Genomic DNA, 23,463 nt, shown 5'->3' on the forward strand with positions numbered 1-23,463 from the left:
GAAGTAGAAGTGGATAGTTCCTGTGAATTATTATGGGTGGAGGTTACACTCAACAACCGAGCTAGGTTAATAATTGGCTCCTTTTACCGACCTCCCGACTCAGCAGCATTAGTGGCAGAACAACTGAGAGAAAATTTGGAATATATTTCACATAAATTTTCTCAGCATGTTATAGTCTTAGGTGGAGATTTCAATTTACCAGATATAGACTGGGACACTCAGATGTTTAGGACGGGTGGTAGGGACAGAGCATCGAGTGACATTATACTGAGTGCACTATCCGAAAATTACCTCGAGCAATTAAATAGAGAACCGACTCGTGGAGATAACATCTTGGACCTACTGATAACAAACAGACCCGAACTTTTCGACTCTGTATATGCAGAACAGGGAATCAGTGATCATAAGGCCGTTGCAGCATCCCTGAATATGGAAGTTAATAGGAATATAAAAAAAGGAAGGAAGGTTTATCTGTTTAGCAAGAGTAATAGAAGGCAGATTTCAGACTACCTAACAGATCAAAACGAAAATTTCTGTTCCGACTCTGGCAATGTTGAGTGTTTATGGAAAAAGTTCAAGGTAATCGTAAAATGCGTTTTAGACAGGTACGTGCCGAGTAAAGCTGTGAGGGACGGGAAAAACCCACCGTGGTACAACAACAAAGTTAGGAAAGTACTGCGAAAGCAAAGAGAGCTTCACTCCAAGCTTAAACGCAGCCAAAACCCCTCAGACAAACAGAAGCTAAATGATGTCAAAGTTAGCGTAAGGAGGGCTATGCGTGAAGCGTTCGGTGAATTCGAAAGTAAAATTCTATGTACCGACTTGACAGAAAATCCTAGTCTTACGTTAAATCAGTAAGTGGCTCGAAACAGCATATCCAGACACTCCGGGATGATGATGGCATTGAAACAGAGGATGACACGCGTAAAGCTGAAATACTACTTTTCCAAAGCTGTTTCACAGAGGAAGACCGCACTGCAGTTCCTTCTCTAAATGCACAAACGAAAAAATGGCTGACATCGAAATAAGTGTCCAAGGAATAGAAAAGCAACTGGAATCACTCAACAGAGGAAAGTCCACTGGACCTGACGGGATACCAATTCGATTCTACACAGAGTACGCGAAAGAACTTGCCCCCCTTCTAACAGCCGTGTACCGCAAGTCTCTAGAGGAACGGAGGGTTCCAAATGATTGGAAAAGAGCACAAGTAGTCCCAATCTTCAAGAAGGGTCGTCGAGCAGATGCGCAAACCTATAGACCTATATCTCTGACGTCGTTGTAGAATTTTAGAACATGTTGTTTGCTCGAGTATCATCTCGTTTTTGGAAACCCAGAATCTACTATGTAGGAATCATCATGGATTCCAGAAACAGCGATCGTGTGAGACCCAACTCGCTTTATTTGTTCATGAGACCCAGAAAATATTAGATACAGGCTCCCAGGTAGATGCTATTTTTCTTGATTTCCGGAAGGCGTTCGATACAGTTCCGCACTGTCGTCTGATAAACAAAGTAAGAGCCTACGGAATATCAGACCAGCTGTGTGGCTGGATTGAAGAGTTTTTAGCAAACAGAACACAGCATGTTGTTATCAATGGAGAGACGTCTACAGACGTTAAAGTAACCTCTGGCGTGCCACAGGGGAGTGTTATAGGACCATTGCTTTTCACAATATATATAAATGACCTAGTAGATAGTGTCGGAAGTTCCATGCGGCTTTTCGCGGATGATGCTGTAGTATACAGAGAAGTTGCAACATTAGAAAATTGTAGTGAAATGCAGGAAGATCTGCAGCGGATAGGCACTTGGTGCAGGAAGTGGCAACTGTCCCTTAACATAGACAAATGTAATGTATTGCGAATACATAGAAAGAAGGATCCGTTATTGTATGATTATATGATAGCGGAACAAACACTGGTAGCAGTTACTTCTGTAAAATATCTGGGAGTATGCGTGCTGAACGATTTGTAGTGGAATGATCATATAAAATTAATTGTTGGTAAGGCGGGTACCAGGTTGAGATTCATTGGGAGAGTGCTTAGAAAATGTAGTCCATCAACAAAGGAGGTGGCTTACAAAACACTCGTTCGACCTATACTTGAGTATTGCTCATCAGTGTGGGATCCGTACCAGATCGGGTTGACGGAGGAGGTAGAGAAGATCCAAAGAAGAGCGGCGCGTTTCGTCACAGGGTTATTTGGTAACCGTGATAGCGTTACGGAGATGTTTAATAAACTCAAGTGGCAGACTCTGCGAGAGAGTCGCTCTGCATCGCGGTGTAGCTTGCTCGCCAGGTTTCGAGAGGGTGCGTTTCTGGATGAGGTATCGAATATATTGCTTCCCCCTACTTATACCTCCCAAGGAGATCACGAATGTAAAATTAGAGAGATTAGAACGCGCACGGAGGCTTTCAGACAGTCGTTCTTCCCGCTAACCATACGCGACTGGAACAGGAAATGGAGGTAATGACAGTGGCACGTAAAGTGCCCTCCGCCACACACCGTTGGGTGGCTTGCGGAGTATAAATGTAGATGTAGATGTAGATCAAATAACATTTGGTTAACTCAATGTTTGTACTCAAAACTCCAGAGTTCCTTAAAATAATGATAAACAAATTCAGAACTGAAGGGATCACAATAGTGCTCGACGTGGTTGAGCCGTGGCGGCTCGGTTTGCTGGCCTAACTATCTCTAGCGCTGGTATCGATAGTCACCTCCCTTGAGACTTCTCTTTGGTTTTCATGGTTGAGGTGTGGAGGCTCGGTTTGCTGGCCTAACTACCTGTGGCACCAGTATCGATAGTCAGGTCCCTTGTGACCTACCTTTGGTTTTCATGGTTGAGGTGTGGAGGCTCAGTTTTTTCACATAACTACCTCTAGCGCCGGTATCGATAGTCACTGCCCTTGTGACCTATCTTTGGTTTTCATGGTTAAGGTGTGGAGGTTCGGTTTGCCGGCCTAACTACCTCTGGCACCGTTGTCGATAGTCACGTCCCTTGTGGCCTATCTTTGGTTTTCATGGTTGAGGTGTGGAGGCTCGACATGGAGGCAATGAGTTGCGAACGGCACTTGATGGAAGGAGGAGAGCAGGAGCAGCAGTGCCTGGTGGCGTGTTTTGGTTGGGCCCATTTGGGTTTGACAACGCATGCACGTTGTCGGATCCCCGAGAGACTTGTCGAATGTTGGGCAGCCGCTAAAGGAGGTGACGAAGTTCGTTCTCTGGAGCTCTAGTGACGGGGGGCCTCCTTCTGTTATCTGAAAAGGAGTAAAAAGGTGATTGACTGAGGAGAGAGTGCACCGTAACAAAATGCCATTGATATTCTGGCCCTCTGTTTTATTGTTTAAAGGAAAATTGGCGCAATATTATAGCCTTGTCCAGTAAATAACATATATTTGTTTGTTCTGCTGTGTGCCTCGGCTTGAGAGTGGCCATGTTTATTAGTTCGTCTTCTTTCAAGCCTCGTAATCCTGTTAATTGGTAAACCGTTTGTGTGCACCCGCTTGGGGTATGATGTTACGAATTCAAGTGGTGAAACCGGTGAGTGGCAATATCATGGTACTGTATCAAGTACTGGGTGTGAATTTGAAATCTAATTGTGATTTAGTAAAGAGTATTTATTCTAATAGATAAATATACTTTACTAAATCACAGTCCTAATAATAAATACACTTTAATAAATCACAATTAGATTTCAAATTCGTACCCAGTATCTGATACATCGAGGGAGACCAAGAGATGAATACACTAAGCAGATTCAGAAGGCTGTTGGTTGCAGTAGGTACTGGGAGATGAAGCAGCTTGCACAGGATAGAGTAGCATGGAGAGCTGCACCAGACCATTCTCTGAAGACCACAGCAACAACAATATTTATTCTAACGTACGTTGATGTTTTAGTCATAATTGAATTACGTAGGGCTACTACTGAGTGAAATTTTCTTTTCTCAAGCTCACCTTAGTTAGTGTTCCTTCAGACGTTTAACAACTATTTACTCATATCTCAGAGGGTTTAACTGCAACTGCTATGTTCGTTCCTGCACCTTGTCAGTTACATGTACTCGCTTATCATCTTACCTAGACAGGGCGTATGTATTTATTGCGTTCGACAAGATCCATTCTAATTCTCTGTCAGTCTTAGCGAGGTTCCCCTGATCTGATTAAGAAGCCTTGTGATGGCATATATGTTATTTGTTTCGCTTTTTAACTCTTGTTTTATCTGAGGTTACGAGTTGTATTTATCTTGCTAAAGTGAGTCTCGTCATTTGTTAGTACATACTCTGTTATTGTTGGAGGATGCTGCCTCGCGTGTTATTTATGTTCACAGTTGTTCTGAAACACGAGAGTCTATCTTGGTGTTTGAAGCCGTGACTTCTGGACCGCTACCCTGGCGGCATATTGCCCAACGCCGGAGGTCTGAGTTATTCACGCGGGAGCGCTTCGCCGCCACGTCTATCATACCTACCAGAAGTTGACTAGTTTTCTTGTTCCTTTGAGCTATACCTGTATTGAGCGACTGCCGCCAGTGTTTGGCGGGATTAACTCATGAACTTATGTAAACTACGATTCAAATTTTATTCTTACTGTTATAAATTCAGATGCTTTGTGTTCATTGAATACTGTTTTCTTTTCCTTATATTGGTAAATTTCAGTAGTTTTTCACTTTCTATGTCACTATAATTCTGATGGTTTTCATGTTATTGATGTGGAATTTAATTGATAAGCATGTTTTCTTTAAATAAATGTTAATTTGGCCAAAGAACGAACTATCTGATAGGTGTCCCTTTCAAGTGTTGATGTTTGATCCTTTCCTACCCTGAACATCTCACCTGAGTTTTAGTTGTAATAATGATATAGCATAATAATTTTTACTCTTACGAAATTTTATACGTAGTCTTTTCCAAATATTTAAAATTGCACTCGCAACAGTTTTTCGCTTGATCGTTAACCAGTTCCAGAGAATAGGTTAAATTCATGTATATGATATTTCGTCTGGAAAAACGTTGACGAAGTTATTGGTTCACTGCAGTGCCCGTTCTCGCGACCTGGTTGATGTAGTGAGCACAATACTTTTAAAGTATTCTAGGTCATCGAAACACACAAAACCTCATGGCAACAGAAAACTCGTATGGCAACCCTGGAATAAATAGCCAAGGCATCGATACATATAGTTTCTGTAAGTACAGAAAATAAATTGAAGATAAAGAATCAAAATTTTCAATTAACTGCTGTAATGAATGGTTTCAACAGTTCTTATGAATGTTAACTCCTAAATTGAGTCGTTGTAGTTCTAGTTCAAACACTGATATCTTTAATTAATTAGCAACACCATGAACATCTAACTTAAGGTTGAATTTAGTTTTACTTTCTGACGATGTTATTGTTCTTAATATTCACGAAATTTTCCTTTTACTGTATGACCCTCAGAACATAAGACAATAGAGCATGTATCCTGTTCCACATAAGTACTTAGTATAATGACAATGAAGTTATAATTGCTCACACAAAAAGTTTGTATAGTTAGACTAAAAACACTGGTGGGTCTGTTAGATACCTAAATATATGAAGCGGTTTGATCTTATATTTTTACACACTCGAGACGCAAAGTGGTACCCCGGTGCCAACAATTAAAATCGTGAAGTCTCGTCTCCAGATACAAATGTTTCTTACACTTGCGGTGGTCAACGAGTATTTATCCTTTTAATCGTCTTGTAGTAGCGTTATAAGTCACCGACATTAGACCTTTGGCCGTGTGCCTGTCACAATCACAAGAAATTCTCTGCCCCAAAGCCACACATGCACCAACGTCATTTGACAGTCGCAGTCACAGGAGGTCTTCTAAACGCCCACTACAGCAGTTTTCAGAGGCCGTTTGCACTCCAAAATGTTTCTTTCAATCATTCTGACGCCTTCAGTGCAGACCTAATTATACAACGTCCCTGACAGTGCTAGCGTGTATTCCGTACATATGTTAACACTATTGGTGTTAGTTGTTTCAGATAACGATACACACTTACAAAAAAAACTCATTTATCATGTCAAGTTTATAACTTTTATACAGTATTGAAACTACAGATATATAACAAATAAATGTCGCATTCCTTAGCAACAGAAACAAAATCTTTAATGGTACTGCTGTGTTACTCTGACATCCTTCGTTATAGGGTCATAATGCAACCTACCATATGTCATGAATCATAATGTGGTTATGGGAAATCGTCACGTGACTACTATAGACATCGAGATGTTCTCTTACTTCAGCCGTTTCTTTCCTACCGCTGTAGGACCAAGTGGGAATTTGAAGCTTTTCCAAAATAGGGCAAAAGTTTCATTTAAAACTGATGTTTCAATTCACGAATACAAATCATGGACAAATATGTGAAGTCATAAACGAAATTATAGAATGGAACAGTTCGTGTGACATATTACTTTGATCGTCTGGTGAGCTTCAGGTATCATAAATGTTTAGGACATCCTGTAATGAAATAATCATATTGTGGTGTTAACATGTAGGCCTGTATAAACACTTTCATGAAACCTGAAAATTATCAAACGATCAAAACCGATGTGCAATAATTTATCGAGAGCTCTCAGCAGTTCTCAAATATGACTTCTTCCACATACGTTTGAGCTTTATGGAACTCTCTACCAAACGTATATTTGCCTAAGGATACTGTAGTGGGACTTGGGATGGCTGTTTTAATTCACCATCCTATCACAGGTTTCGGTGTTGGCGTCAGTTGTTTACCGGGTGGCGAGTTCATGGATCCAGATGGATGTTCGCATCTAAATCAGACAAGTGGAAGAGACGTTCGTCTGTTTATTCCGTCAGGTACAGCAGTTGTGCTGTTGCTTTGATCGGCGGGGATCGGACGCCAACGCTGAAAAGGGCTCTGAATGCACTCGATCACATGACCAGCTCTCACCATTGGATTAATTACCACGCAGCGTAAGTTACGTAACGTTGAAATGGCGCTCTACGAATGTTGTGACGTCACTTGCTGCTACTCCACGTTGAAGCCATTTTGTCAAGTGAAACACAAAATTAGTTCTTGCCATACTGCATTTGTGGTATTCACTTAAAACTCATATTTTTTGGGTTTTAAGTTATAACTTACACACTGTGAATACACGCAGTTGATGAGCAACACCATTGAATCTCTCGAGAAAGTTTCGTTATAGGTACGATTTGTTGTAATTAAATGACTGATAACGAGATATAAGTGACTTGTAAATAATAGATTTCAGCTATTAGTCGTCCTTTTGAGACTTTTTATTGGCAGATCTAAATTTCAGCTAGAAACTAGCCAATCTCAATGAACTATCATGTTTGATCAATGCATGTAATGTCTGTTGGTCGGGCTTCATACACAGTTCATTGAATACGCAATATAACGATCACTGCGTCCAACAGCCTTCTGAATGGAAGGTAACCTGATGGAGATATATGTGGTTAAAGAATGTTCGTATTTATTTTCGTGTTATAACTCGCATGTTAGGGAAGTACGCCGTTTTACGGCAGCAACACAGAGAATATTCATGAACAACGTGACATTCTTGGTAGCAATTGTTACAGTTAAATGTCCGTTAACAACATATCGGCTATAAAGGCGATCTTAACATAGAATACACAGGCGCTCATTGCCGAACAGCAGCGTAGCGTAGCTCGTAAGGATACCGTGTTACGGAAGAGTGGGTAGTGGGTTTGCGTCCCACCGTGCCCAGTTTTTTTCGCATTCGCGTCTTTTTAAAGGTTGTGGGACTTTATCAAATTAATAAAAATATTTCGTGTACTATGTGACGTTCTATTAATATAAGCACGACTCTGCCTGCGAGTGCGATTTTGTGAAGTTTTATAAGCTAATGTCGTTATTGAGAAGACATGTATTATTACAGGTTCACGAATATTGAAGTTTGTACTTATGATGCTACAGACAGAACACGACTAGCATTTGGGCGAGGGAGGGAATTTACGTTTTAACAGAACTAACGTAGAAATTTTGCATGGTCTGTGTGGTCTGCGAGCAAAATAAAGCCGACAGCTGCCGCTAGAGGGCTGAGAGCGCAAAATTGTATTAACCGGCTCTTCATGTGTGACGATGGCGCTGTCTTGGGACGTTGGATTTGCCATCCACATCAACGGTAGCTGCCTCGTCCAGTACGACAACGGCTTATCCCTACGAGTACCAGTGGTTTCTGTCTCAAACTAAAATTTCATAAATTTTTTTGAAGTACCCGTGCCTTTTGTATGAAACCACGGACGAAATTATAGCTCAGAAGTGACTAGTGGTACACTGACGTACTTCTACGAAAGTAGTGCATTGTAGCACTCGCTCACAGTATTCAAGGCAACAGCCAGCGCCGACATTGTGCCAAGTGATTGTAGGAGGTGGTGACATATGATTTATTTTATAGTGATCATACTGAGATCAGTGACAGTGAAAACATGTATACCTTAAGTTGTTTGTAACTTAAATTTGAATTTTTACTACTGCTGTTATGAGTGTCTTCGAAATGAAACCACTAGACGGTGTGTACTTTGCACACATATTTATTAAATTTTAGACCCAATTGCGCTCGTAATTTAGTATTATAACTTCTTCCAGGCATTACGAGTTCATGGAAATTTCAAGATGTGGTAGAAGAAATGTGAAAATGCTCCCAGATTGATCTCATGAAATGAGTGGGTCAGAATTCTGTGTCCCAGTAGTTCAGAAGTGAATCCTGTGAAAATTTTAAAATTAGTTATTGTGTATTGTTGTGACCCGAAGAGTAAGCAGGCTGCAGTGAGGCCGTGACGCTGACAGCACTCTGACAGGTATTAAGGAACTTAATTTTTTTCGTATTGGTAAATGTGTAGATAATTATTCGACTCTCATACCAAAGATTAAGTGTATTTAACACTGACGAACAAAAGAAGTTTTACGCTCTTCGTTTATTAGTTTCAGTAACAGTTACCTTTCGATGTTCTCATGTCCTGGTGAGAGGATGTACAGGCAAGGCGCTGTGTGATTTGTAGTGAAATTGTGCTAAATAATGAAAGCTGCTTATGGAACAGAACGACTTCCTCACTTACGATACCATGGATCCCAGCTCCTGTACCTCCGGAGGATTATTATTTTCATTTTGTATGGAGAATTTAGTTGGAGGCGACGACTTTTTCGACGCCGCTGCTCAACAATAGAGGTACGTGAATGTTTTAATCTCTTTCCCTTCGTGACCGCCAATGTCAGTTTCAATATTTAGGTCATATGTGCCGCGACATTCAGAACGTGCAGTCTTTTTCATTTAATTAGGAAGTCCGATTATTTTCTTTCTCAGATGAATAAATGCATTTTAACCACACGTTCAAATGGCTCTGAGCACTATGGGACTTAACTGCTGAGGTCATCAGTCCCCTAGAAATTAGAACTACTTAAACCTAACTAACCTAAGGACAACACACACATCCATGCCCGAGGCAGGATTCGAGCCTGCGATCGTAGCGGTCTCGCGGTTCCAGACTGTAGCGCCTAGAACCGCTCGGCCATCCGGCCGGCTAACCACAAGTCTTTTTACCCAGGCCACGGGGAATGATAGCACTTAGAACGTACGTGCCTCTATCCCGATTGTACGTTCGTATACAACTGAGTATGTTCCGACGTAAGTATACTTACGACCCAGTTCCTTTTCGGTATTAATTCTTATTTTGAACCACTCACTCACGAATGTACGTAATCTCTTATTTTGTGTGGTCAGTCGGATGTATTCTTTAATAACGTTACTTGCCGGCCGCTGTGGCTGAGTGGTTCTAGGCGCTTCAGTTCACAACCGCGCGGTAGCTACGGTCTCAGGTTCGAATCCTGCCTCGGGCATGGATGTGTGTGATGTCCTCAGGTTACTTAGGTTTAAGTAGTTCCAGGGGACTGATGACCTCAGATGTTAAGTCGCATAGTGCTCTGAGCCATTTGAACCATTTTGAATAACGTTACATATTATATTCAGTGGCTTAGTTTCCACAATTAACGTTTGCCTGTGTCGCAACGGCGCTTCACGGGAAATACTTACTAAGCGACATTCATAATAATTTTCATTTCAAAACTACGGCACCGGCTGACTAAGCTTGTAAGAAATTTAAACAGGGCAGTTACACGGGCAAAGAAGCACATTGCCACAGCCTTGGCCGGGACCGGAGGCAACTAAGTCGGCCCTTGCAGAAGTCGGCGCAGATGTGACTCACTGCAGAAAACACTACTCGAGCGCATAGTGATGAACCAATGACCCCAGCGTAGGCAGCAGCGACAGTTGCCTGTAGTGATGGAGTGTGCCCGCAAGGAGATAAGGCAGCAGTAGCGCAGTGTGCCTCCAAAGGCAAGCAACTGCTCGGTGCCTACTCAGGTGCAAGTAGGAACCATCGACCTCCCAGTATGCATTCTGCAGTTGATAGACATTGGCCTACAAGTTACAAAGCACCAACTCAGGATCACCTGGAATCCAATTCAGCTCGATGGCTGGCGTGGAGTACCTCTTGTGCCTCGCTGCAGGCGAAGACAGACAGTGCATACCTGAAACGAATGGCTCGTCACTTTCCTGTTTTACAGGCCATCGTTCTGCATCACGTTAGTCAAAATATACATCACAGTACGAGTTCTGGTCGTGTGGCAATCGCGTCATCAGTATTACAGTCTAGCTACCGTATTTTCAGTGTCTCAACGGTGTTACTCCCCTTGCTGTGGCGTCGAGGTTTTACTGAGAGGTAACTTACGCCACTGTGTAGCCCAGCGGTAATTCTAGGTGCATAGGCACATCCTGCATAAAGATTTCTGTCGACTCCGATCTCTGATGCTTCTTGTGTTAGCCTGTAGAGGTGCATGCTGGTATCTCTGACGTGGATTTGAGCCGACAAGGAAAGTGGTTCAGTAGTGCAATAATACATTCATTTAGAGGAAACTTTCCGCTCAATTCCGAAATTATTATAAAATAGCAACTCATGAGAAGTTAGACATCCATTAATTCTATGTTTTTATACTGAAGGATATATACACAAATACTACTGCTTCAGATATCCTTCATCAGGGTAAAAAGAAACTCAAGAGAAAAGTGAAACAAGCTCATTCCATAACATCAAAACCGATGAGACCTAGTTTAAGATTGCAGTTAACTGGGAAATGTAACAGAAAGTAAGTTACCTAGACGTAACAGAACCATCATACTATTCTTTCTGACGTTGTATTGCTTGAGTTAGGTGTGACAATCTACAAGAACGGAAGCCAGAACTTTAAATAGCAAGTACATCTGAAAATAAATTACAGTAACACTGACATAATCAAATTGGAAAAATGACAAGATTAAGAATAAAGACATGGAGCCATCTGCGTTTTTGCATTTAGTGCATTTGAGAGCAACTTCATGAGGGACACCAAAAGAACTACCAGTAAACCGAAGAATAAAAATATAACAGGGAGTGGTTTTTGGTAAACTGAATAAAGTTTTCAAAACTTATTTTCCGATTTATCTGTAAGAAATATTTATTACAAATCGCATTATATTAATAATTTTCGCATCTCCCAGTGAGACACACGTTCAGAAAACTAAGGTGTCCCAAGCGATTAACACAGATTTGTGGTGGGAACTATGAAGGCAGGCCGGAAAACAAAAGAAAAAATGTGACGAGAGACAGATTAAACCAGAAATTGAACCACGAGACAGTAAACGACAGAGGACACTACGAAATGGTTGAGGATAAGCTGAGAGTACAAAACATTCGAGTCTAGGAACAAAATGAGTGATTACAACTGTAGATATAACTGCATATTGAAACGTCAATCTAGTAATGGTTGTCAAGAATCTGGCATTTCTTCTACTGTATCACACATTGTCAGCTTGGAGATATTTGTTCCTGTCATTCTCGACTTCCTGGCGACCACATACTAAATTTCGGGTAACTATGGAGCACAGTCTGACCTATCAGGCATTGGCGACCCATGATCTGATCATTAATATCACCGATATGGAAAATGTTTTATTTATGAGCGAGTACTATTAGCATTTGACATTTTGTTTAGTATTATCACCAAATTTTCTGTCCTGAACAGTAACTACATATGAAAGTTTAATCATGCACGTAATATAATTCGAGCTAAATGATTATCGTCTATTTCTGACTTTGACAACTGTTGTCACACTATGATTCGAAAGAAGCTGTTCTACTAATAAAGTGAAACAGATTTGCCCAGAATAAGCCGACCACATATGCTTTGAGTGCCCATCACAAAATATGTCACCTCCTACATTACTCCAGTCAAACTGTCGGAGAAAATGCGTATTTCTTGCGTAAAGTGAGATAGAAGATTTTGTTCTTCTACATCATTCAGATGGTTGGAAAGACTGGAAAACCAAGTTTTGCTAGCAAAATTTATGTTGGGTAAACCTACTTTAGTCAAAAAAATTCGAAAATTTCTGTTTCTTTTGAGGTTTCTTTCTTTTTTTTAAAAAAAAAAAAGTCTGTTTGGCATTGGGATGTGGGACTTAGGGAAGGCAGGAAAAGGTATGGAAGAGGCCCTATCAGTTACCGTTGGTTGCACAGTAAACACGTACACTTTAAGGAAATAACTTTTTAAAAACAATCATTTTAAAAAACTTGACTGTAACACAAACTACACTGATGGCTGAAGGCTTTATTAAGAAAGAATTCAAATTATTTGTCGGCTTAAGACCACAAACAATACTTCAGAACAATTAACGGCTCAAGGCGTGAATTACAAATGAGAAAGGCAGTCACACGTTGAAAATACCAAAATCATTATTTAAAACAATCATTTTTAAAAAAATTGACTGTAATATAAGCTACCCTGACGGCTGAAGGCTTTTTTAACAAGAATTCAAATTATTTGTCTGCTGAAGGTCAGAAGCAATAGGAATAATTTAAACAAAGTATTATTTTTAAACAATTGACACAATCAGATTAAATAAAGAAGGAAGTGATCCACAGACAGTGCCCCAAGAATCGACCTTGGAAAAGTCCCTACAGTTACGTAAGCGGTGAGACGGGCAGCCAAGACTTATCCTCACTTAACGGGATGGCAACAGAAACTAGGGATAGTTTAAACGCCGACCAACACACTCGCAATATACACCTAAGATGCGGTAACCAATACCACGATAGAATAACAGTTAGCATCGTCAAATAACAAGCATCTAATTACACAAGTTGGCTCCACCAAATCCTAGTACGCAGACAGGTTTAAGACCAAACTGTCTATTCAAAATCTGGCTAGATGCACATGGAACCGCAAAAGACAATTCGACAAACAAGTCAAACAATGATAAAACAGACACTGTACAGCAACAAGACGAATGCACGTAGACACGAACGCTAAGAACACAGAAACGACTGAGCGAGGTGGCGCAGTGGTTAGCACACTGGACTCGCATTCGGGAGGACGACGGTTCAATCCCGCGTCCGGCCATCCTGATTTAGGTTTTCCGTGATTTTCCTAAATCGCTTGAGGCAAATGCCGGGATGGTTCCTTTGAAACGTCACGGCCGACTTCCTTCCCCGTCCTTCCCTAATCCGATGAGACCGATGACCTCGCTGATTGGTCTCTTCCCACAAAACAATACAATCCAACAAAGAAACAGTCGAAAGACCTGATACACGTCGTCCACTGAGACGACCGACCGAACGAGCAACCATCGGTCGTTGCCAATCAAGTCAGGCAAGGGAAACGTCAGAGTATAAAACCGCCAACTGACAGCTTGATGGTATGAGGTCACTTCGTCGGACGGAGTCACACACAATGGTGGAGCTTTCGCTACTCGGATTTAACGATCCATTCATTTTGATGTAGGTGAATCGGGTCCCCGACGTGGTCGTTCTCCATGCCGACCACATCCTTCGATCGAGCAGTGCACGTGTGTCGGCAGCGGTGGCGCCGAGTACCGGCGTTGTGCGGACCTCACTGCTGCCCTTCCTAACCAACTGCTTAATCCAGCACGCAAACACCTCATCCAAACCGCATAAGATGCACACGGCGCCCCGAAAACAATTCGACAAACAACTCAAATAATATCAAAATCAGTCACTGTGGAGCAACAGGAGGAATTACAAGTCGACACAAACACAGAGGAGCCAGACGCAGTCGGAAAACCAAATACACGTCGTCCACTGAGACGATCGACCTAATGACCAACCGACGGTCGTTCCCGCTGAAGTCAGGCACCGAAAGGTCCCAGTATGAATCGTCGACTGACCACTTATTGCCATGTCACTTCGACGGACGGAGACACACATACCAGTGAAGGTTGTACTACTGGAATGTAAAGATCAATTCAACTTAAACTCGCTGAATCCGGTCCTTGGCGTGGTCGTGCACTCTCTCGTTCACATCCTTCCGTCGGGCAGTGCATGTATGGCGCCAGCGGTCGTGCGAGTACTGGCTGTGCGGACTTCACTGCTGCTCTGTCCCCCAACTGAACTCCGCCACATGACGACCCGGAAACACTTGAGATCGCTCCAAAGATAGTACCACAGTACTCGCTGTCGATAAACGCCGCTGCTACCACTCACTGACAGACAAAGCGAGGAAACACAGTGGCGCCAGTGAACGCACTAAGAAAACGAGATGTCACAGTCCGAATACACGACGCCAACCTGTCAACGGCACAAACGGGAGCCGGAGCACGTCTCAGGTGTCTATTTCCTTTTAAAAGAGCACAACATTCTCACACGTTTCTTTACGACATCGTTTATCTGCAGCCGATATCAAGAACACTCCATTAGTCAGAAAATAAGTTCGTGCTAAATGGAAAAATACCAGGTTTTTTGAGCGTTTTTATTTCAGTTCATGTTTATATCGTTGAAACAGAGTATGTGTTACGTTATACATTGGAAATGATCGTCTAACTTTGCAGCGTGGGCAGCATCCTGTGGAGCATCATAGGTGTAGAAAACATTCTCCTATATAGTTCTAGCTGAATCAGATATGGTAAACTAAGTCCCTCAGCACAAGTCTTTGGCCAACGAACGAAACAGGACTCAATCACACTTCTCAAAAATGATTTCGGGAGTGTAACATTGAGGTGGAATGTGCACAAGAAGCCACTGATTACATAATTGTAGCACCTGCCATTTCGAGAACTGACGATATTGGAAGTGTTATCATAGTGGGGGCAGTTGTTGACCTCCTACTCATGACTGGTTTAGGACAAGGCATTGAAAACTTTTTTTTTCCAAATCCAGGAAGAGGAACTGCTGGAGACAAGTAGTTTTGCACTCCATCATACAAGTTCGCCATTAGTGGATGTGATACAACATCCGCTTTTTTCGGTAAAGAAATATCAACTTTTGAAACATTATTGAGAAACAGGAACATCTAAAATGAGAACTTGGCACGTGCAAGAAACCATTCGCTACACTTTAAGAAACAGTAACAGCTGCAGAAATCATCGCATTGTATAGTTGAGGAGTCAGCCGTTCCCAGACGCTAGACGATTTGCGGTACCAGCTATTCGTTAAATATGCTGCGGGCAGGAAGTTGAATATTGCACAAGGTTGCCACCCACAGAAATGCTACGCAGCATCCTCCGTTACGGAACTACCAGCAAGTCCTAAACTGGAAAACTTCTGGAAATGAAGCTGGACTCACTGTAACCACCGACGCCCGTTCTGATGGTTGAAATGGCTCTGAGCACCATTGGACTTAACTTCTAAGCCGGCCGCGGTGGTCTCGCGGTTCTAGGCGCGCAGTCCGGAACCGTGCGACTGCTACGGTCGCAGGTTCGAATCCTGCCTCGGGCATGGATGTGTGTGATGTCCTTAGGTTAGTTAGGTTTAAGTAGTTCTAAGTTCTAGGGGACTGATGACCACAGCAGTTGAGTCCCATAGTGCTCAGAGCCATTTGAACCATTTGAACTTAACTTCTATGGTCATCAGACCCCTAGAACGTAGAACTACTTAAACCTAACTAACCTAAGGACATCACACACATCCATGCCCGAGGCATGATTCGAACCTGCGTAGTAGTCGCGCAGTCCTGTTCTGATGAGCCAGGGTCCACCACCTGAGTCAATTACTCGCAGCTTTTCGTGCTCATGTATGAGGAGCAGTGCTCGACCGTGCTCCTGAAGAAAAGCAGATTTGAGTTAACATTCTTCTATTTGCAAGTGAAGTCAACAGTGAAAGCGTGACAGAATTTGATACTATGGAATGAAGATGTGGGTGGTTTGCCAGACAATTAGAAACGACGTACGCACCTAAACTTATCCCATTCGCAGTGCATTTGACGTTGCAGAATGGGAGGGCTTCTTTTCTAAGGAACGACTATCGTTCGCATACAATGTGTTCTTGATCAGAGACGTGTCACTACAAAATAGGGCTTATAATACAGTACCTAGCACAGATCATTGTGGGTCTACAATACGGATGTTTCGGCGAATCAACAAATTTACTCGTTGGAAAGAGTAAGGAGTGTCTTGCATGTAGGTACAGAGCGCATGGACGTGCGACATGGCGACACCGACAACGTAAAATCTCTGTAGTAAGCCCTCTTGCCACAAGGCATTAAAAGCATGGGAAACGTCTTGTAATATTGCTCCATAGTATTGTTTATTCTCAGTTGCTTCCATAGCGTTTTGTGCAAAGCAGTCGGTGGGTCATGAAACGACAGCGTCTGAACCCGAATTTCTCAACAGAGAGGAGCTACTCATTCTGAATGTGTCGTTGCACCCTCTTCAGGTAAAGCAGCTCCTAAAATACTGCAAAAAGAGCCTGAAGAGGGGTTGTATGGTGATAGTACCTGGCAACGATTGCTTTCGTCGCTGCTCCTCTTATATACTTTCCTTACCACTTCACGTGTCAGCAACGCCATCATGTATGATTCAACCACGCGTGGACACCCGTCATAACGTTTGCCATTTCTCCACGGTATTGTTATTATGTTATCCAGTCACGTAACAAGCAATTGATCAGAATCACACGTTTTCCGCTTCATAGTTTCTCTACTAGCTAATATGCAACTGTGGGATACCATTATGTCAATTGACTCCCGGAAGCGCTGAGCACACAGCCTTTTTGTTAGGCAGTATGTGGTTTTTATGAAGATGGTAACTCATTTGAAAATAAGGAACGTAGCGCGCCGATATTGCTCTTAGTAACAGTGCTGCTGCTCATCTTGCATCCCGCTACAAACTATCGCACTCGTAGGCAACTGAAAGTTCTTTCCCTCCTCCACTGCCGCCCAAAGAAATTTAATGTCATTTCTTGTAAAATGGTATTTCTTCTTTTTGAACTCAATAGGAAAGCTTCATTTCCTGAGCTACGCTGGTGTTTCATTGTGACGATAGCTGCATTCATATGCCCCAGGATTGCTCCACTGTGTTACAGTACTGGTGCGTAGGGATATTTTTCATGCAAATTCAACGGTACGGTAACAATTTTAAAAACAGTGCACGGTCTTGTGCGTACGTGCGACTATAACGTTACTGAAAATTGCAACAGTGGGAAGAATACGTCTATCGACAATTTTATCCCACATATTAAGTGATAATTATACATTGCTGAGAACGCGCAAAACCTTAAGATCTGCGGTGACTTAGAGAAGAATAGTTAAGATGCACGTTGAGCCGTGCGTGGCTCGTGTCCATGCCGTTTATTGCTTGTCATCTTTTCTTTACTGTACTGCCGCTTCGTTTCTTATTCGATTTACCTGCGTCACTAATTTGCATGCCCTTGAGTGGCAGCAGCAGCGCTTAACGATAAGTGCGCTGTCGTACTATCTCTGGAGCAACCGCTACTATTTCCGGGTCGTCCTCAGTCGGAGTTTAGTCAGTACGCAGCGCCAATGAGGTCCGAACAGCCAGTACTCGCCGACCGCTTGCGACGCACATGCACTGTCCGATGGAAGGAGACTGGAGATGGAAGGAGACTGGTCGTTCGGTCGGCCGTCTCATCGGACGACGTGTGTTTGGTCTTTTGCCCGTTTCTGGGCCTCATCAATTGGTCATCTTGCCGGACGTGGGTCGGTTCCTTCCTTGTGCAGAGATGTCGGGTGCCCAATGGGCAAGAGTTCCATCTGCATGGTTGCATCTGAGCCAGCGTGCCCGGAACGTCTGGTCTCCGAGTTCCGAACGGACATCAAGAGAGTAGAGATGGAACTGCAGGGAGCTCCGGACAGTCATGACTCGCCCGACCGTTGACGACACAGAAAACTTGAGAGGGGACGACCTTGGTTGGTCGTTCGGTCGGTCGCCTCATCAGACGACCTGTATTTGGTCGCCGACCGCTTACGGAAACTCTCTGTGTGTCGACTTGTGATTTCTCCTTGTTGTTCCACAGTGATTGATTTTAGGATTTTCGGAGTTCTTGGTGCAAGTGTTTACGTGGAACTGTGTGTAGCTTCTGTGATTTCCACTGAGCAGTTACTAATGTTGTCTGCGTACTGGACTGGGCAGTCAGTCGGTTGGGACAGAGCAGCGAGTGTGTGTTTCCTCGCCGTGTTGATGCTGTCCGTCACGGCGTGTAGTTTGTTTATATTTTTGAGTGACTATTGTGTCTTGGCTGTATTTAAACACCAATTTTGAAGACGTAGTGGTGCTGGTATCTTCGTCCTCGCTGATATTTTCCGTTGTTGTTCCGTTGGTCGGGCGGAAGGAGATTGATTAGGTTGTTGGTAGGTCCTTCAGCCGTCCCTGGGTCGAGTTGCCATCCGATTATTTAATTTTACTTTTGGCTGCCTGTCTCACCTAAACTTATGTTAGAGTTACCTCGTCAGGCCGATCCTTGGAACACTTATTAGCAGGATTGTTTTGTTGTTTTTAGATTGTGATTTTCTTTTGTCTCAAGTACTGTGCCAGGCCTTCAGCCGTCTATTAATTTAGTTGCTTCAATTTTAAAATAAAGTCTTAAGCCGACTTAAATTAAGGTTTCAAGATTGAATTGTTTAAAACATTTAAAAAAAGGAGATTTTGCTCTATTTTAAATCTTTCTTATTCAGGCCTTAAACGTCCAGTTCTTCAATGTTCAGTATGTGGTGTTCAGCCGAGCTTTTATGTAAAATATTTTTCCTTTTTTTCAACGAAGGCCTTCAGCCGTGTGTATTCCTTAAAGCAATTTTAATAATTGAGTTCGGGCCTTCAGCTGTATTGTTTTTGAATCCTTTTAAGGGCATGTGTAATCAGTGTCCATAGGAAAATAACGTTTGTGTGTTTTGAGCAACTAACAGCAATTTTGGCCCCTTTCCACAACGACAACCTGATCCGCTCTGTCTCCCGAAACCAGATTTCATAGGTGTCAAACATTTCTCATCACCAACAAATAATGTCTCACGTTATCTTACACTAAAGAAAGAGAATACTGGTAACGTAACAACACTTCACGCAATAGTAAAAACGAACAAAACGTGGGCATGCCCAAATGTTGAATAACTATTCCACGAAATACTGCAACTAATTCCTAGTGAATAAGTAATACAGCTGTGAAGTATTTGCGAGAGAGATGATATGAAATGATATTTATACTGGTAATTAGCGACACACCCTGGCTTCTCATGTGTAGTACGAAGTAACTACGGCCGGACAATTTGCATAGCAAAACGGTAAGCTTCAGTAGGATGCTCCCTTTCTCGCAATTTTAATACAATGCAACATGAGTAGGATTCATTCTCAGCCACACAACTTTACAGAGGTGTTTGTATTTTCCGCGCAATATTCAAGAGTGGAAGAATAGAGAATCAGTGTGGAGGTGGTTTAATGAACTCACTAGTAGGAACTAAGTGTGATTCGCTGAGTAACCATTTAGATGTAGATGTAGACTGGTATGAAACATCGGCGTGGAGGACCATCTGCTATGCACCATTGATGTGAAGCTGTTTTTCCTACCCCTAGACTCCCAAAGCTTACTTGGTGTGTACTGTACAGGCCCTCTCAGCCTACCCCTTAGCATACTTGTGTCGTTGGGTGGAGAAGGGACTGGAGGTCGTCTTTTAGCAGGGTGGGGTTTTCTGGTTTAGGCTTGCCACTCCCTGGCCCTTGTTTCAGCCACCCCTACACGAAAGAAGATACCAGGTAGCGGTGCTCCTGATGCAGGTGTCATGCGACATGTTACATCATCATCTGACAACAGCCAGTCTGTGCCACAGTCTCCACCATCAAGTGCCCAAAGTTCGATCGCAGCTTCAGCACTATGTCTGATATTTGTGTTCATCGTCGCTGAGCCATAGCCAACACTGAGGTTAACTTCGAGCAAAGGCCTCATAATGAGGCACCACTTACACACAAGGGCACCCAGTTAACTAGGGAAATCTTCCCACACTGTGTTCTTGTATCTATCAAGGGCCAGCTCAGAGCAAGGGCATATATGAACAACACTGCTATGATTGTTTCTACCCTCTATCCTTCCGGCGAGAGTACACATCCACCATGGATGTGTCATCATATGCTGCAGCATCGAATGCAGACCCCTGTGCCTCAATCCTCATGTCCTCCAAAGCCCTCATAAGGGAACCAGGATCATCAGCTAGCAACTCTGTCATCTTGGGCATGCTACCATTTTCCATCGATGCTGTCGGATGTAAGCACGTGCCCTACAAACTGTGTTAGCTCTAAACGGGTGTCCCAGACATCAGAGTAGAGGTGGGGCATGGAGGTGCCTTCTTCAACGAAGTTTCCCGTTGCGTCAGCAGCTTTCTGATGGAGCGCTCGTCCATCCACCATCTGCAATTCCCTGGCGTGATGGTATGGGCCTTTTCATCTAGGGACCAACCAGCCAGGTTGACTATCTAGACAACTGGCTGCTACCCATGTGCACAGAGTTGCACATCCACGATCTGTGGGAACTTACAGCATTGAAGATGGCCACTGCAGAGCTTCCACATTGGTGCTCAACTGGAGACGCCGATAGACTTAAGTCAACCCAGCGTCACCATCTAACCCGTGAGGTCGTGCTGATAAGCCTGGACCTGTTCCTTTTATCCTGTCTCCTCCAATCCTGACTTCTACGTTTCTTCGTGTACTTTTATATTCATAAGAGTATGATAGAGGGTAAGTAATTCTGGTTATCTTTCATTCGTGTATCGAGCGAGTGAAAAATGGCTGCTTGTATACCTCCACACCCAGTGCAATTAATCTCGCCTTTGCAGTCCGAAGTAGGTAAAACGTAAGGGTATGAAATATATTCCTCAACCAACGTTGGTTCCCGAAACTTTGGGCTTCGATTTTCACAAATTTGTTGACTATTTCAGTCTGGCAGATTAGGATTTCAGCATATCTGTAACCATTCGTCTTTCCCTTATTTGTACTATTTTATGTCCCGTGTTATTCGTATCTGTCGTGTGTACCACAGTGGTGGCAGTGTTCTGAAATGAATCGCTTGAATCTTTTGTGAGGACTATCCTTAGTAGACTGTACTTTCCCATTTTCCCAGCAGCCTAAAAGCGCTTTGTCTTGAGTGAACCGATGTGGTCGTTCTGTTTGATATCCATAGATACGGCTGCTATGGTTTTCAGATATTGTAATCACAGAATTCAAAGCTTCTATATTTCGCGCGGTGCAAAGTCCGACATTCCTGACATTTTGCCTCATAAGCGAAAAGTCTGACGTTGCTATTAACATTATCTGACAAATCATTTACAAACATCAATACTAAGGGCCGCAGCACATTTTCCTGGGGCACAGATGAACATGCGGAACGGCTGTTTAGTTTCGGTGGATAACCGAAAGTATATCTCCTAACGGACTATTTTTGAGAGAGAAAAAGCCACTGTCAACTACATCCGCTACTCATTCCAGTTACTACATGTGATGTACTGGAGAGTTGTAGAGGAATGCTCACATCAAAACTGCATCGCTGATGTGGCGATTTACGTGGCGTTACAGCGCATCAGCTAGATATACTTGGCCATCCGTGACGTGAGAAGAGGTTGGCGGCGCGGTGAAGTGAGAGGTACCAGTTACATCAATGACACAGCGCAATGTTACTTAAGTTTTAAGCACTTTTCTCTAGCAAAAAGAACATTTAGTCACAAAATAATACCCGCGCACAACACTGACGTATGTCTCCTATTAAAATATTTCATGTAAATCTACCGAAATAATTAATTAGGCTTCATACATCAGCAATAAGAAATTGATATTACGTAACGTGCTATGAGCACTATTTTTAAAGATTCAATCTGAGTTGAATTCTGCAGGTCGGGGTGGCCGAGCGGTTCTAGGCGCTACAGTCTGGAACCGCACGACCGTTACGGTCGCAGGTTCGAATCCTGCCTCGGGCATGGATGTGTGTGATGTCCTTAGGTTAGTTAGGTTTAAGTAGTTCTAAGTTCTAGGGGACTGATGACCTCAGATGTTAAGTCCCATAGTGCTCAGAGCCATTTTGAGTTGAATTCTGTCTTCTAAAGTGGATTCGGAACCACCAGTGCACATTTACTTCCATTCATTTGTATCTAACAACATTTATGTTTGTTAAAATTCTCGATTCAAAACTGTCGCGGAGATATTTTTCCTAAGATGACGGCAAACAGACGATAGCCAATTTGTCTATTGTTATCATCGATTCCTTCTATATCAAATTAATATATTTAGATAAAAGTCTTTAAGCCTTTTTCTCTCTATTCTACAGCATTTAAAATTATTCTCAATGAAAAATACTTCATATTTTTTATACCAGCTACTAGTAAATTCCGCTGTAAGTTACTAGCGCTAATGGCTGCACTCCTAATTGCGGAGCTGAAAATTAGCTCTTAAAAACATTAATTAGATTGAATTACAATTGAAAAATATACAATTCCACGTATAGACAATAGCTACTCTATTTTTCAAATAATAATTAACAATATAGTTACAGGCTTTCTCTTTACAGATCTCACACGTCTCACGTCAGAGCAGCCCATCGGTTAGCAAAGGAAGAGCAACTGAACCACAATTACCACAGAAGAAAAAAAAAAGATTATAGTTGTTGTTGTCTATGAATGTAGTTCTCTGATAATAGTTTTAAATCACACAGAAATTAAATTACTACAGAAATAATGAAATAATTATCGTCATTTTTACACGACACAGTCTTTTTTATACGTGGTATCGATAATATCGTCTGGTATAATTTTGCACAGAACGTAACTTAATCACAGATAACACTTGGTTCAAGAATCATAAAAGAAGGTTGTATACCTGGAAGAATCCTGGAGATACTAATAGGTATCAGATAGATTATATAATGGTGAGACAGAGATTTAGGAACCAGGTTTTGCATTGTAAGTAATTTCTAGGGGCAGATGTGGACTGTGCCCACAGTCTATTGGTTATGAACTGTAGATTAAAACTGATGAAACTGCAAAAAAGTAGGAATTTAAAGAGATGGGACCTGGATAAACTGACTAAACCACAGGTTATACAGAGTTTCAGGGAGAGCATAAGGGAACAATTGACAGGAATGGGGGAAAGAAACACAGTAGAAGAAAATGGGTAGCTCTGAGGGATGAAGTAGTGAAGGCAGCAGA

This window comes from Schistocerca nitens, chromosome 2 (genome assembly GCF_023898315.1).
Source record: "Schistocerca nitens isolate TAMUIC-IGC-003100 chromosome 2, iqSchNite1.1, whole genome shotgun sequence".
NCBI classification, from domain to species: domain Eukaryota; kingdom Metazoa; phylum Arthropoda; class Insecta; order Orthoptera; family Acrididae; genus Schistocerca; species Schistocerca nitens.